Source organism: Myxocyprinus asiaticus, chromosome 16 (genome assembly GCF_019703515.2).
Source record: "Myxocyprinus asiaticus isolate MX2 ecotype Aquarium Trade chromosome 16, UBuf_Myxa_2, whole genome shotgun sequence".
In the NCBI taxonomy this organism is placed as follows: Eukaryota; Metazoa; Chordata; class Actinopteri; order Cypriniformes; family Catostomidae; genus Myxocyprinus; species Myxocyprinus asiaticus.
In genome coordinates, this window is record NC_059359.1 from 35,285,470 (window position 1) to 35,300,316 (window position 14,847).

A 14,847-nucleotide genomic window follows, 5' to 3' on the forward strand; every position below is an offset into this window, starting at 1 on the left:
AGTTACATTCAAAAAGTATTTTGATTACTGAAGAGATTACTTTGCATTTTATTGTCATTTGTTTCATTTAATATTTAGTCCTTTCAGATGGAAAACATTTATACATATAAATGATGTGATCCAAAGTGAAACACTTTCTTATGATGTGTTACATTCAAACGAGCAGACAGAGAAGTAAGATTGAAGTAAGTTTGGAGCAGAAGAAATAGAAATAAACCTTGTGTAAATTGTCAGCTTTACGCTAAGCTAAAATGCTATTTCTAGCCATTTTACATGCACGTTACCAGGCACGATCATATTTTTTTATCAAGAAAATTCACATTAGATCATAATTTCTTTTTTCTATTAAGACCTTTGATATTAGGGCAAAAATCATATTCTTGATAATCATTTTTTATTGTTTTCCTGTAAAAATATCTAAAAATCCTTAAAACAAGATGAGTTTGATTGATCTTGTTTTAGAAACAACACTTTATAATATATTTATGTTTTTCAGAGAATGTATTTTTAACATGTGTATTTTGTCTTACTGTACTGACAGAGTTTTTATAGTCAAAACAAGTGAAAAAAATCTACCAGTGCTGAAGAAGTAATCCAAAGTATTTAGAATACTTTACTGACCTTGAGTAATCTAACAGAATATGTTACAAATGACATTTTACAGCATGTATTCTGTAATCTGTAGTGGAATACATTTCAAAAGTAACCCTCCCAACCCTGCACATGGCTTGTTGAGTGCGTTACCGCAGAGACATAGTGTGTGTGGAGGCTTCACGCTATTCTCCACGGCATCCACACACAACTCACCACACGCCCCACTGAGATTGAACCACATTATAGCGACCACGAGGAGGTTACCCCATGTGACTCTTCCCTCCCTAGCAACCGGGCCAATTTGGTTGCTTAGGAGACCTGGCTGGAGTCACTCAGCACACCCTGGATTCGAACTCGTGACTCCAGGGGTGGTAATCAGTGTCTTTGCTCACTGAGCTACCCATGCCCCCCCCATACTAAATTGTTAAAAAAAATTCTAACAAAATCTAACATAAAACAAAGGCAGTCTGAGTAAACAGAAAATACAGTTTTTAAATTATAATGTTATATATTGAAGCAAAAAATTATCAAATACCAACTGAGCCTGTGTGAAAAATTTTGTTACTAAATCCCCAAATCTATGAAACTGCATTCATAATGGGGTTCAGCTGGACTAGACACACCCAGGCCTGATTACTGCCAGCCCTGTTCAATCAAATCAACACCTAAATAGAACTTTTTCAGCAGCATGAAGTTGGCTAAAAGGTCTCACCCAGTAGCACATTATGCCAAGGTTAAAAGAAATTCCAGAAATGATGAGGAAAAAGGTGATTGAAATACATTAGTCTGGGAAGGGTTTCAAAGCTATTTTAAAGGCTCTTGGACTCCAAAGAACTACAGTGAGAGCCATTATCTCCATATGGAGAAAACTTCACAGTAGTGAACCTTCCCAAAAGTGGCCATCCTTCCAAAATTCCTCCAAGAGCACAGCGATGACTCATCCAGGAAGTCACAAAAAAGCCAAGGACAGCATCCAAGGAACTGCAGGCCTGTCTCGCATCAATAAAGGTCACTGTTCATGACTCCACTATCAGAAAGACACTGGCCAAAAATGTCATCCATGGAAGAGTGGCGAGGGGAAAACCACTGTTAACACTGAAGAACATTAAGGCTCGTCTGAATTTTGTCAAAACACACCTTGATGATCCTCAAATCTTTTGGAGAATGTTTTGTGAACTGATGAGTTGAAGGTGGAACTGTTTGGAAGGCAGGGGTCCCGTTACATCTGGTGTAAATCAAACACCGAATTCTATAAAAAGATCATCATACACTACGGTAAAGCATGGTGGTGGTAGTGTGGTAGTGTGTGGATGCTTTGCTGCTTCGGGGCCAGGGCGACTTGCAATATTTGCAATACTGAACTAAAGCAGTTTTGCAAAGAAGAGTGGGCCAAAATTCCACCACAGCGTTGTGAAAGACTGATCTCCAGTTATCAGAAGCGTTTGGTTGCAGTTGTTGCTGCTAAAGGTGGCACAACCAGCTATTAAGTTTCAGGGGGCAGTTAGTTTTTCACATGGGTGATATAGGTGTTGGATAACTTTTTTGCTTCAATAAAAATATATATATATTTGAAAACTGTATTTTGTTCACTCAGGTTGCCTTTGTTTTATGTTATATCTCGCTTGAAGATCTAAAACAATTTAGTATGAAAAATACACAAAAACAGAAGAAATCAGGAAGGGGGCAAATACTTTTTCACAGCACTGTAGCTCCCCTCCAGTCACCAATTTTCCATGTATAGCATCTTGAGCTTGTTAACATCAATCACATGCTGGAGGGGAATTCCTCTGCTGTCAGTAAAATGTTCAATTGTCATTCAGATCAACTGCTAGTCAGATTACACGCCTTTCTAAACTACACAGAAAATGTATGGAGTTAGAATTGTTCCTAATTCAGAGACAAATGGAAAGAGATTCACAAACAGAAAGTTGGTTCACAAATAAATTGAATGAGATCCAAAAATAAATGTTAGTTTCACAAAATTAAAGTGAATTCACAAATAAAATTAGATTTGCAAATAAAAACATTATTTACAAATATATTTAAACTCACAAACACAACTCTGTCCAGCATTTGTGAATCGTGCGCATTTATTTGTGGATCGCTTGTGCATTTGTGGATGGAAGCTCACATTTGTGAATTCTCAAAGATTTCTTGCGCGAGAGCTTCGGGCAATCCACAAATCGGTGGACTCCACCCATCATCTACTCAAGCCAATCAGATAACGGCTACATTTCTCGGACCAGTCGTAGCACGTTCTATCTTCAACCAATCACGCTTTGTTTTACTATCAGGGTGGGACCAGAGTCACAGCGCTCTCATGAGCATGGAATCAGTTGCATACAGATAAGCTCCAAGGCCGCAAACTTTTAAAGAAACAGACGCCATCAGAGGAACACTGTGATTTAAGGTTCGTATCATTTTCTCTCAGTTATAAACATGTGTAGTGTCTTGTTAAATGTCGACAGCTGAAAATTGCCCATTTTTAGAGTGTCCTGCGGCCGTTTGCATAAAACTTCTCAGAAATGCTCCTAAGAATAGAATTAAGCTTTGACTGAAGTGTCAAAAAATTCTTAGCAAAGAGTAGGACTTGTGTAAGACTGGGAGCTTTTTATAAAGATGCTAAAAGCAACTTTCAGCAAAGTCTAATACTGATTCTTAGATGCTGACTGAGGTGACACTTAAGTGTTGTGAAATAAGGACTACAGTGATGTTGACCCAAAATGGCCACCCACAACCAATGGATCAGCCAATAGTGAGCCTGCAAGTGTAATATGTCCCAGCTGGTATGACATCATTAAATCCCTCATGATTTAATACAACACGTTATAAAACAATGTTTTGATAATAGGTTATTTTCTGTTGATTAATTCTTTGGTTAATCAAATGAGAAAGCCAAATTGAATTCCACATTTTGCAGAATGTTGTCCTCAAACAATGTGCAAATTGAAGGCTGCAAAAAATCCAAATGCAAAATCTTGCAATATAAATATAAATAAATGTAAATAGAAGGACAATTTAAATCACAAAATGAAATGATAATAAACCAAACTGTTATAATCCCATTACAATTACATATAAGATTTCAGTGAAACACGGTTCATTTTAATGATACATTTGACATTCAACATATCAACAATATTTTATTGTGGCACTCTGTTTGTTTACTTCACTCCATTAATATTTGTATTTTTTTATTTTATTTTTAATTTTTGGCCTATTTAAAGCAATAATGACTTGCTTGCTGTTTTGGATAAGTTGTTTTGCAAACTGGGAATGTAAACTTACATGACACTGAGTTTATAATACTGACAAATAAGAATAAATCAGTAAAATGTAAGTTATAAGCTGGGGTTAAACATCTCTCAAGCACATTGAACAGCAGAAGGAATCTCTTAATGCACCTGACACCCCACACAAAACTATGAGCTTATCAGATGTTTTATATAGTGCTAGGGTTGGGCTCTTTTCAGATGTAGCTCTGTACCATTTCTCAAATGTCTTTTTTTCCTATCGAAATATGTTTTCACTACTGTAAAGTGGCGTCACAGATGGAGGTTTTTCATGCAAGTGCAAAGATCTTTAATCTTAATTGTAGACTTTTCATCATTGATTTTTTTATTTATTTTTTATAATTTTAGTGATATTTAGATTTTATTTATTAGTTGTTGCAGCCCTCTGAAAGCTAAGACAGGTAACCCATAAAATAGGAGACCTCTCCAGCACTCTTAAACAATTTAGGAGCTGAGACCAAATCTTAACACTTATGAATCACACTTATTCTTAAGCCTAGATATAAGAGTAAAATTACATCATTCTCAGAGTTTTTACACACTTAAGACTAAAATTTTACTTTGTGACTTTATACATACAGCCCCTGATCATTAGCTTTATAGCTAACCTGGCTGACTGCATGAGTCTGCTATTTTAATTTTAGCCAAGTTTCTTGACTGAAACTTCTAGCTACATAATGGAAAATGTATGTGTCATCAAAACCTTTACTCTTGTTACATGGCAGATCCAAACAGACACACTACTAGACACTACAAAGGATAGTGTCTTTATAACACTTGAATCATATTAGATGATCTTAGGAGCAAAAATCATAAATGAATACCCTATATTACACAGTGTACAAGATACGCTATGGCATTAATTTGGTTTCACATTGTTAATGTATTAAACAAATTTTTAATTTATATTTATATTTTAAGCACTTAGTGTTATGGCAGACCAGTCCAATGTTACTCACAAGAAATACAGGTGCATCTCAATAAATTAGAATGTCGTGGAAAAGTTCATTTATTTCAGTAATTCAACTCAAATTGTGAAACTCGTGTATTAAATAAATTCAGTGCACACAGACTGAAGTAGTTTAAGTCTTTGGTTCTTTTAATTGTGATGATTTTGGCTCACATTTAACAAAAACCCACCAATTCACTATCTCAAAAAATTAGAATACATCATAAGACCAATAAAAAAAAACATTTTTAGTGAATTGTTGGCCTTCTGGAAAGTATGTTCATTTACTGTATATGTACTCAATACTTGGTAGGGGCTCTTTTTGCTTTAATTACTGCCTCAATTCGGCGTGGCATGGAGGTGATCAGTTTGTGGCATTGCTGAGGTGGTATGGAAGCCCAGGTTTCTTTGACAGTGGCCTTCAGCTCATCTGCATTTTTTGGTCTCTTGTTTCTCATTTTCCTCTTGACAATACCCCATAGATTCTCTATGGGGTTCAGGTCTGGTGAGTTTGCTGGCCAGTCAAGCACACCAACACCATGGTCATTTAACCAACTTTTGGTGCTTTTGGCAGTGTGGGCAGGTGCCAAATCCTGCTGGAAAATGAAATCAGCATCTTTAAAAAGCTGGTCAGCAGAAGGAAGCATGAAGTGCTCCAAAATTTCTTGGTAAACGGGTGCAGTGACTTTGGTTTTCAAAAAACACAATGGACCAGCACCAGCAGATGACATTGCACCCCAAATCATCACAGACTGTGGAAACTTAACACTGGACTTCAAGCAACTTGGGCTATGAGCTTCTCCACCCTTCCTCCAGACTCTAGGACCTTGGTTTCCAAATGAAATACAAAACTTGCTCTCATCTGAAAAGAGGACTTTGGACCACTGGGCAACAGTCCAGTTCTTCTTCTCCTTAGCCCAGGTAAGACGCCTCTGACGTTGTCTGTGGTTCAGGAGTGGCTTAACAAGAGGAATACGATAACTGTAGCCAAATTCCTTGACACGTCTGTGTGTGGTGGCTCTTGATGCCTTGACCCCAGCCTCAGTCCATTCCTTGTGAAGTTCACCCAAATTCTTGAATCGATTTTGCTTGACAATCCCTTCTCTCGGTTCGTTGTGCATCTTTTTCTTCCACACTTTTTCCTTCCACTCAACTTTCTGTTAACATGCTTGGATACAGCACTCTGTGAACAGCCAGCTTCTTTGGCAAGGAATGTTTGTGGCTTACCCTCCTTGTGAAGGGTGTCAATGATTGTCTTCTGGACAGCTGTCAGATCAGCAGTCTTCCCCATGTTTGTGTAGCCTAGTGAACCAAACTGAGAGACCATTTTGAAGGCTCAGGAAACCTTTGCAGGTGTTTTGAGTTGATTAGCTGATTGGCATGTCACCATATTCTAATTTTTTGAGATAGTGAATTGGTGGGTTTTTGTTAAATGTGAGCCAAAATCATCACAATTAAAAGAACCAAAGACTTAAACTACTTCAGTCTATGTGCATTGAATTTATTTAATACACGAGTTTCACAATTTGAGTTGAATTACTGAAATAAATGAACTTTTCCACGACATTCTAATTTATTGAGATGCACCTGTAATTATGTTAACCATGTAAAACAATGCATGTTTCACTTATTTACTCAGGAAGTATATAGGCTGTGATATACAGGAGGACAACAACAACAACAACAATAATAATAGTATTAATAATAATAATAATAATAATAATAGAAATAATAAAAGAGTTGCGAGGATACTGGAGAACTGGTGCTCTCTGCTCCACATCACAAAAAGATGGAAACAGTTGTGGGACTTTTGTGCAACTGGTGGTAAGACAACAAAAGCTCCATGGCCCAATCTTGTTTGTGTAACATGTTCTTTTCTATACAGTAATGGACTTGTTTGTAACGTGTAACTGTTCTTTTTTTCCAATCATTTGTGCAGAATGCTCTTACCCTGACTAGGAGTATCCATCCCAGACAACTGACACAACAAAATGACATGGCAATGAGGATGTTCATGTACAACAAACTCGAGCAAAATGCCAGCACTCCAGTTGTAATGTTCAATTCCAGTGTTTGTTTGTGTAAGTACATGTACTCAAATTTATTGTCTTTTGTAGTTACAAGCATGACAACCTATAATTTGTAACCAAAAAAATCATGCCTTTAACCAACAGACTTGCTTTAAAGTGTTAAAAAAAAAAAAAAAAAAAACACTCTTTAAAACCTATTTACCTCAAAATGCCTTGATAGAACTCAAAAGATTTGTCAACTAAATGACAAAAAATATTTTGTCAAATGAGATGAGTCATCATTTATACTCGTATTCATGTTATTCCAAACCCAAACGACTGACTTTCTTCTGTGGGAGGAACTCAAAAGGAGATGTCAGGAATAATGATAGGGACTGACAGCCTTGCTTTCATTTCAGTCTCATCAGCAGCATCTACATTTGACAATGTATTCTCATATTCCACAGAAGAAATTAAATAGTACAGTTAAAAAAACAAACAAAAAAAAAAAACATTAGGGTGAGTAAATGACAGAATTTTAATTTTTAAGTAAATCAGCCCAAAGACAATGTTATGGTTTATTTAAATTTTGTATTGCACTTTCATTTCAAGACAAAACATTGTAACTTAAAAGAAATCTGACATAACAGAAAATAAAGAATCTCATATTACACATTGAGCAGGAGAGTCAAGTGCTCAAAGTGGGAACACAGGAAACATTTGAAAAAGATGTCAATAACTAATGATTCAACAAATAACTTTTTTTTTTTCTGGGTTGTAAGTGTTATTTCTTAATTGCTTACACCTCAAAAGTATAGAAAATGGCTATTATTCCCCACAAACAAACCAGGACAGTGATATTAGTTTCACTGGATAGTTTCCCTGCTATCTTTGCCTTTGGGACAGCAGGGACACCAAGGCGCACTACCACAGGCGGGACTGTGGTTCTGGCCACAGCGGACCGAGTTCTCTGTGGGGAGGAACAACGTCAAGTGGGAGCCACTGATGGACCCCCGGAAGGTACTGATGCCACCAATGCACATCGAATTGGGCCTTATGAAACAATTTGTCAGAGCTCTAGATAAGGAGTCAGCAGCCTTCAAGTACCTTCAAGACTTCTTCCTTAAGCTGTCTGAGGCAAAGGTCAAAGCCGGTGTCTTCGTCGGATCACAGATAAAAAAGGATTTTGGATTCACATGTTTTTTTTCTGACTTTATGTGAACGAAAATACACAAATTTGCCTGTTTTCTCATTGGAAATAGGTCAATCTGATATCACTGTACTGGTCACAAAAGCAAAGTTTGTGGGGAATAATAGCCATTTTCTATACTTTTGAGTTATAAGCAATTAAGAAATAACACTTACTACCCAGGAACAAAAATTGTGTTACATAGTGGTCAGAACATGATGCTGTATTTTAGAAAGGGACCCCGTAATAGTACCTCCTAAAACATTCACACAAAAGTGCTAAAATGCAAAATTCTAATAAATATTACCTTACAACTGCTTTTATTAAAAACATTAACATAATGTGAAACCAGATGACTGGCATAGCAGATCTTGTACACTGTAATATAGGGTATTCATTTATGATTATATGATAATATGATTCATCATCTAATACGATTCATTATTTTTAGGCACTATCTGTACTACTGATCTTTTGTAGTGTCTAGTAGTGTGTCTGTTTGGATCTGCCATGTAACATTAAGAGTAAAGGTTTTGACGACACATTTCAGTCAAGAAACTTGGTTAAAATTAAAATAGCAGACTCATACAGTCAGCCAGTTTAGCTAAAAAGCTAATGATCAGGACACTCTACAAATGGGCAAATTTCAGCTGTCGATATTTAACAAGACAATACACAAGTTTATAACTGAGAGAAAATGATACAAACCTTAAATCACAGTGTTCCTCTGATGGTGCGGTTACTCACCTCAGTCCGGGTGGCGGAGGACAAGTCTCAGTTGCCTCCGCTTCTAAGACAGTCAATCCACGCATCTTATCACGTGGCTCATTGTGCAAGACACAGCGGAGACTCAGCATGTGGTGGCTCAAGCTACCCTCAACGATAAACGCACAACTTACCACACGCCCCATTGGGAGCAAGAACCACTAATTGTGACGTCGAGGAGGTTACCCCATGCGACTCTATCCTCCCTAGCATCTGGTCCAATTTGGTTGCTTAGGAGACCTGGCTGGAGGCGTCCGTTTCTTTAAAAGTTTGCGGCCTTGGAGCTTATCTGTATACAACTGATTCCATGCTCATGAGAGCGCTGTGACTCTGGTCCCACCCTGATAGTAAAACAAAGTGTGATTGGTTGAAGATGGGACGTCCTACAAGTGGTCCGAGAAATGTAGCCGTTATCTGATTGGCTTGAGTAGATGATGGGTGGAGTCCACCGATTTGTGGATTGCCCGAAGCTCTCGCGCAAGAAATGTTTGAGAATTCACAAATGTGAGCTTCCAACCACAAATGCACAAGCGATCCACAAATAAATGCGCACGATTCACAAATGCTGGACAGAGTTGTGTTTGTGAGTTTAAAAATATATTTGTAAATAATGTTTTTATTTGCAAATCTAATTTTGTGAATTCACTTTATTTTTGTGAAACTAACATTTATTTTTGGATCTCATTCAATTTATTTGTGAAACAATTTTCTATTTGTGAATCTCTTTCCATTTGTATGTTAATATGCAACAAAACTATCTCCATAATAGTTGCTCACTCATACTCATTCCTGCAGATATTTTAAGGGATAGATTGAAAGACTAGTGCACTGTTCCAGAACCTAGTGAGCTGCCTGTTGTCGACTTACATCCACACTGCTGTTTTTGTTAAAAAAAAAAAAAAAAAAAAAAATCTCATAACACAATCATTTTGTCCAATGTGGTACTAGAAAGCACTTTCTAAATTATCTGTTAGTGGGGGGGAAACGCTGTTCCAGTGTGGTTGAGATGCAATCAATGAATCAAATGACAACATGTTAGTGTAGACTTGGCCTAATGGTGCATTCCAGACAACTCAGAATTTGCTCACATCCTGCTTAAAATGTCATGCTAAATCGATCAACCCCGACATCAGTGAGAAGCGTCATTTTGACGTCATTTCCAAGATGGCGGATACCAACAAGCATAGCGTGGAGCTGGGTTTTGAGAAATGTAAAAACAAACTTTTAAGTATCTTCACTGCACAAAATTTATGAACATACAGTATACAAGAACGCAAGCATTTTGTGTTCACGACTTTTATGTTTTTGTCATAATTGGGATAACAAAACGAAATGTTCTTGAGTCATGGCTCCATCTTGTGCTGTATACATGTGACCGTGATGTGTTTGACCTCCGTGTGTAACACTCACAATTGATTTCAATAGTGTTTGAAGTTAGCATATTGGTAAGCTAACCGCTAGATACTCAAATATGCATTCAAAGCAACACAGAAATAGGGTAAAATAATTTAGACAATTTGTAATTAGATTGTCAGAAGTACAGTACAGTTGACAGACATTATGTGGAACAAAAGGCGCAATTTGAATGAATATTAAACGATGGTTCATCTTTTCAATACAATGGCAGGTGAAAGTAACTTTAAAGCTTAAGTAGTCTATGCGGCTCAAGTGTCCAACATGTCAACAAACACAAAGTTGAAATGTTGCTTTAAAATGTTCCAGTACCCTGACTATCGACCCAATTCTGGTGAGTTACTGACAAGCTTCATGTCTGATCAGAACATTTAACATTAGTTCAAGCGTGTTTACCTTTGGCGTGACTGATAGCGCATTGCGTCAGCGGCATCAAAGACCCGGGTTCTCGTCCTGCGTTGAAACCAGGAATTAAATCGCATTCACAAAATCAGCGAGGAGCATGATTTGGGGGTTCCATTATCTCTCTAAGATAACATTTTTACTCCACTGACAGTTAGGTTTAGGGTTTGGGTTAAAGTTAATAAAATATTAGTGGTGTCAGACGATTAAATTTTTTAATCGTGATTAATCGCATAATTTTTTGTTGTTAATTGCGTTTAAATCACAGATTTTGAAAGTGCTGAAATTTGACACTATATATACTTATTTTCTTGTCAAAATTCATTTATTTCCATCTTAAGAAAACAAAACAATATAATGCTTTATTAACATTTCCCAAATAAAGCCTTCCACAAGAAATGCACTAAAATAGCACCAGTTTGAGTAACATTAAACGTTTCCCAAAGTCTATAAATGGGAGGTTGACTAATTAAAAGAACTAGAAGCTGCATTCATGATTCGCGTCAGAGCGTCAACGCCAGCGTCAAGCTTTGAACTCACCATGAAAAGCGCTTCCAGACAAAAACGTCTCATTCTGCGCTATGGTGTTATTAAGACTTGACCTCTGTGGTAATTTAAATGCGCTTAACAAATCCCACCTGGGCTTGTTTTGTACATCAAATAGCACTAAGAGCTCCTTTCTCCATAATTTTATCTCTGACAGGGAAGCGTTGTAAGAGATTCTTTTATTTACTGAGATAACAACCTTTGCTGCTCTATCATAGGAGAGTATTACGACAGTACCGCCCATAGAATGTCAATGGGACTGCCGCGTTATGCTATTTTATGCTAAGCTTGTAGGCTCATCTTGATAGAAGGGCTCTGGCGCTGTGTCTGTTTGTGATGTGTGTCAGTGTAATGACTCCGGGCAGACACATTACAAAGGTCCCGCCTTCACACAAGTGTTTATGCCATATTAACGGTAAATGGTTTAATCGCAATTTACCATTATATTATTTAATAATAACTTTTAAAATTAATCACATGAGTTAACGCATTAATTTTGACAGCTCTAAATATGCATTCCTCTTTACATTTACAACTACAAACAACTCACTTTTGGCGCCCCTCTGTGGACATTTAATCTGTAAAATTGGAGCTCACACGTGCCCATATGTTCAACAACACATCCCGCTCCGGCCACTGGGGGCAGTGGTTATAATTTTGGTAAGCACAGACCGAGTTTAGCTGAAGAACCTTCGACCTACTTTGGGGGAATTCACGGTGAGATCAGTCTTGATTGTCATATTTCAAGTATTGGTAAGGCATACAATAGGTTTTAGCGAGAAGCAATATGAAATTCACTTTTATAGTGAAAAGTTTGACGTCTGCTGACCACTAAAAAGCTACTTAAATTTTGGGTTGTTTGACTTGGAATATGAGACAACTCGTATGGACTACTTTTAAAAAAAAAAGTATCATTAAAGATTTAAAGTGATCAACTGCCACTGTACCGAAAAGACAAACCAAAATATGCAATAAAATTCTCCTTTTATGTTCCGCATTAGAAAGTTATATGGGTCTGTAATAACATGAGTAAATTATGACAGAATCTTCATTTTTGGCTGAACTACTCCTTAAATGTTGCAGAGTTCACTTCTGTTAATTATCTGACATAAGAACAAAGTAATAATGACACTTGCCACAAATACAGGATCCGAAGACGTACAACTTTATTTAAGTGTAAACAACCAAACATTAAAAAAAAAAAAAAAAAAAAAACTGCATAGGAAATGTTTAAAGTCCACAAAGACAAGAGAAAAAGACTGCAGACCACTAAATATTTTATATAGTCTCAACAGCCTAATTCACAGCGTAATACATGGTGGTTCTGTTGCTTTGGTTGAGGGGATGACAAATAGAGGGATGGCGAGTACTGATATGAAAATCAAAAGATGGAGAGTGTCATGGGCCTCTTGGAGGGCCCCTAAGCCAATATCCTCTTCACCCGAGGACAACTGACCTGGAATCAGTGTTTGCTACTTTGATTCTACCCTAATCGTTATATTTTAAAAGGCAAAACTGACACCAGGTCAGTGCTTTGGGGCGGAATTCCCCACACCTCTTTGCTTAACCTGTATCACAGCCTCAAGCCTCTTCAAAGCACTGTGACTTTGAGAGTTGATGTGCATGTTAAATTTCAGTGCCAGGTTAGTACTCTAATTTCAATTATGAGATAGACCACTGCCATCTAAACAATTTTGAAAACACATTTCTTGAGCTTTAAGGCTTTTCTGATAAAATTTCTAGGCAAGTCTGTAGTCTGTAGCAGCCAATGAATTTGAACAGATTTACCATAGTACATGAATCCATCAATTAGAGAGGCAAGCGGAAAACTCAGTAATTTGGAAGTCAAGGTAATAAAGGCTGGGTTGTGTAAATGGCATAAAATTGAGACATGCTGGTATGTTATAGATTAAGTTCACCCCCTCGTTGACAGTTAAATGAGACATGGTTGAAAAAGGATCCCATAGAATTCAATAACAGCATTTTTTTTTCCATCAAAAGAACACACAAAAGGTTGAGGTACTAACAACGGATTCACTATCAAACTGTACGAAACAAATATTGAATTTTAATCAAATCTTAAATCTCTACAAAGCTACCTGAGTTGTTTTAATGCGTGTATACACATTTCTTTTTTTCCATAAGACAATACAATCATAAAAAGGGTCTATGACCATACAATTCTGAACTGTTACATTTTCCATTTTTTCCCAGTAAGGAAGAGGTCATAAGCTGGAATCCACCAGAAATGGTGACAAAACCCGTACAATTAGAGACCAGAAGTCCAAAAATAAAACAAAAAGAAATATAGTATGCAATGATCTGCAATTTAAAGACACAGAACGAGTTTGATAACCGTGACTGTCATTTCCATTGAGCAAAAATCATATTTTACAGACAGCAACATCATCTGGATGACATATCAGCCCTAAAAAAGTTATCTGTCCCTTAAAGTAGAACTTGTGTTTTTATAATGTCCTAATTTCTGTCTGAAGAATCACTGCTTGAAGAGATTTTACATAGTGGCTTATCAATACTGATCTCGCCTGAGTTATCTCAATCACAACCTAAAAAAAGGCTCTCCGATTCCTTCGCCAAATGTAACTACCACTACAGTTAAAGATCAGTTTTTAGTGGGGAACGTTGGGAGCTGGATTCAAACATTTGCCATCTTTGGTCCTGTAGAGAACCTGCACAAAAACTTAAAAGTTGTATCGCACAAAAGACAACGCACCCAACATCCAGGGATGTCTTTTATGCAGCGAATGATCTATGACGAATGTATCAATCTTTGGGCAAATGTAAAAAAAAAGATTTACAAATATGTCAACACACTGAGGTTTCCTTTGAAAGAGGTCTTTGGCAGTTTTCCAGTTCTGATTGGATTCCAAAAGCTAAAGCTAAGAAGAGCTCCAGCAGTGGTAAGGCATTTGAATCAAGCTCAATGTGGTCCCTTACTCTGTAAAGCTTTCTATATAGAGTACAATCGTATTGTCAACCACTCACCTAAATAACAGACAAATTTCCCTTTTTTGGTATATTATGAAAATGTCCATGTCTTTCTGCTCCCTCCTCTTCTTTCCCCAACATCTATATTTTGCATCCACCTGTCTACATGGACCTTTCCAGCATGCAAAAATATACATTTAAACGTTCCCTCTTAAAGAGAGAAGGGGATTCAGGGAGAGACCTCTGCGGCAAAATACTTAAACAAGATCAAATGAAATTAATACTGTAAGACAAAGCAGATCTGTAATAAGGTGGAAGCAGCAAATTGTTCATTCTTTATTGCATAAGCTCCTTATTTCCATTAAAACAGGCCTTGTAGCCCTTGCTGGTCCTATTAATGATCTATTATGGTCTATGTGCCGATGTCTTTCAGCTCCAAATTCTCATTTTTGTTATCTGATTTCCTACCTTCTGGTCTTACCATGTGTAAAAAGCAAAATAATTATATACTTAACATCTCTCCTTAAAAATGCAACATAAATATGCCAAGATCAACAAGCAATTTGAAAACAAGTTTTGACGCACTATAATGAGGTTATATATATTCAAGCAGAAAGACTAATGAGTAGATTCAAAGAGAGATCTACTTAATAAACAAGAATCAAATCCTCAACTCTGTGACCTTCAGAATAATTTTTTGGCACATGCCCATTTTCTATAGTCACCCTTTGGCAAAGA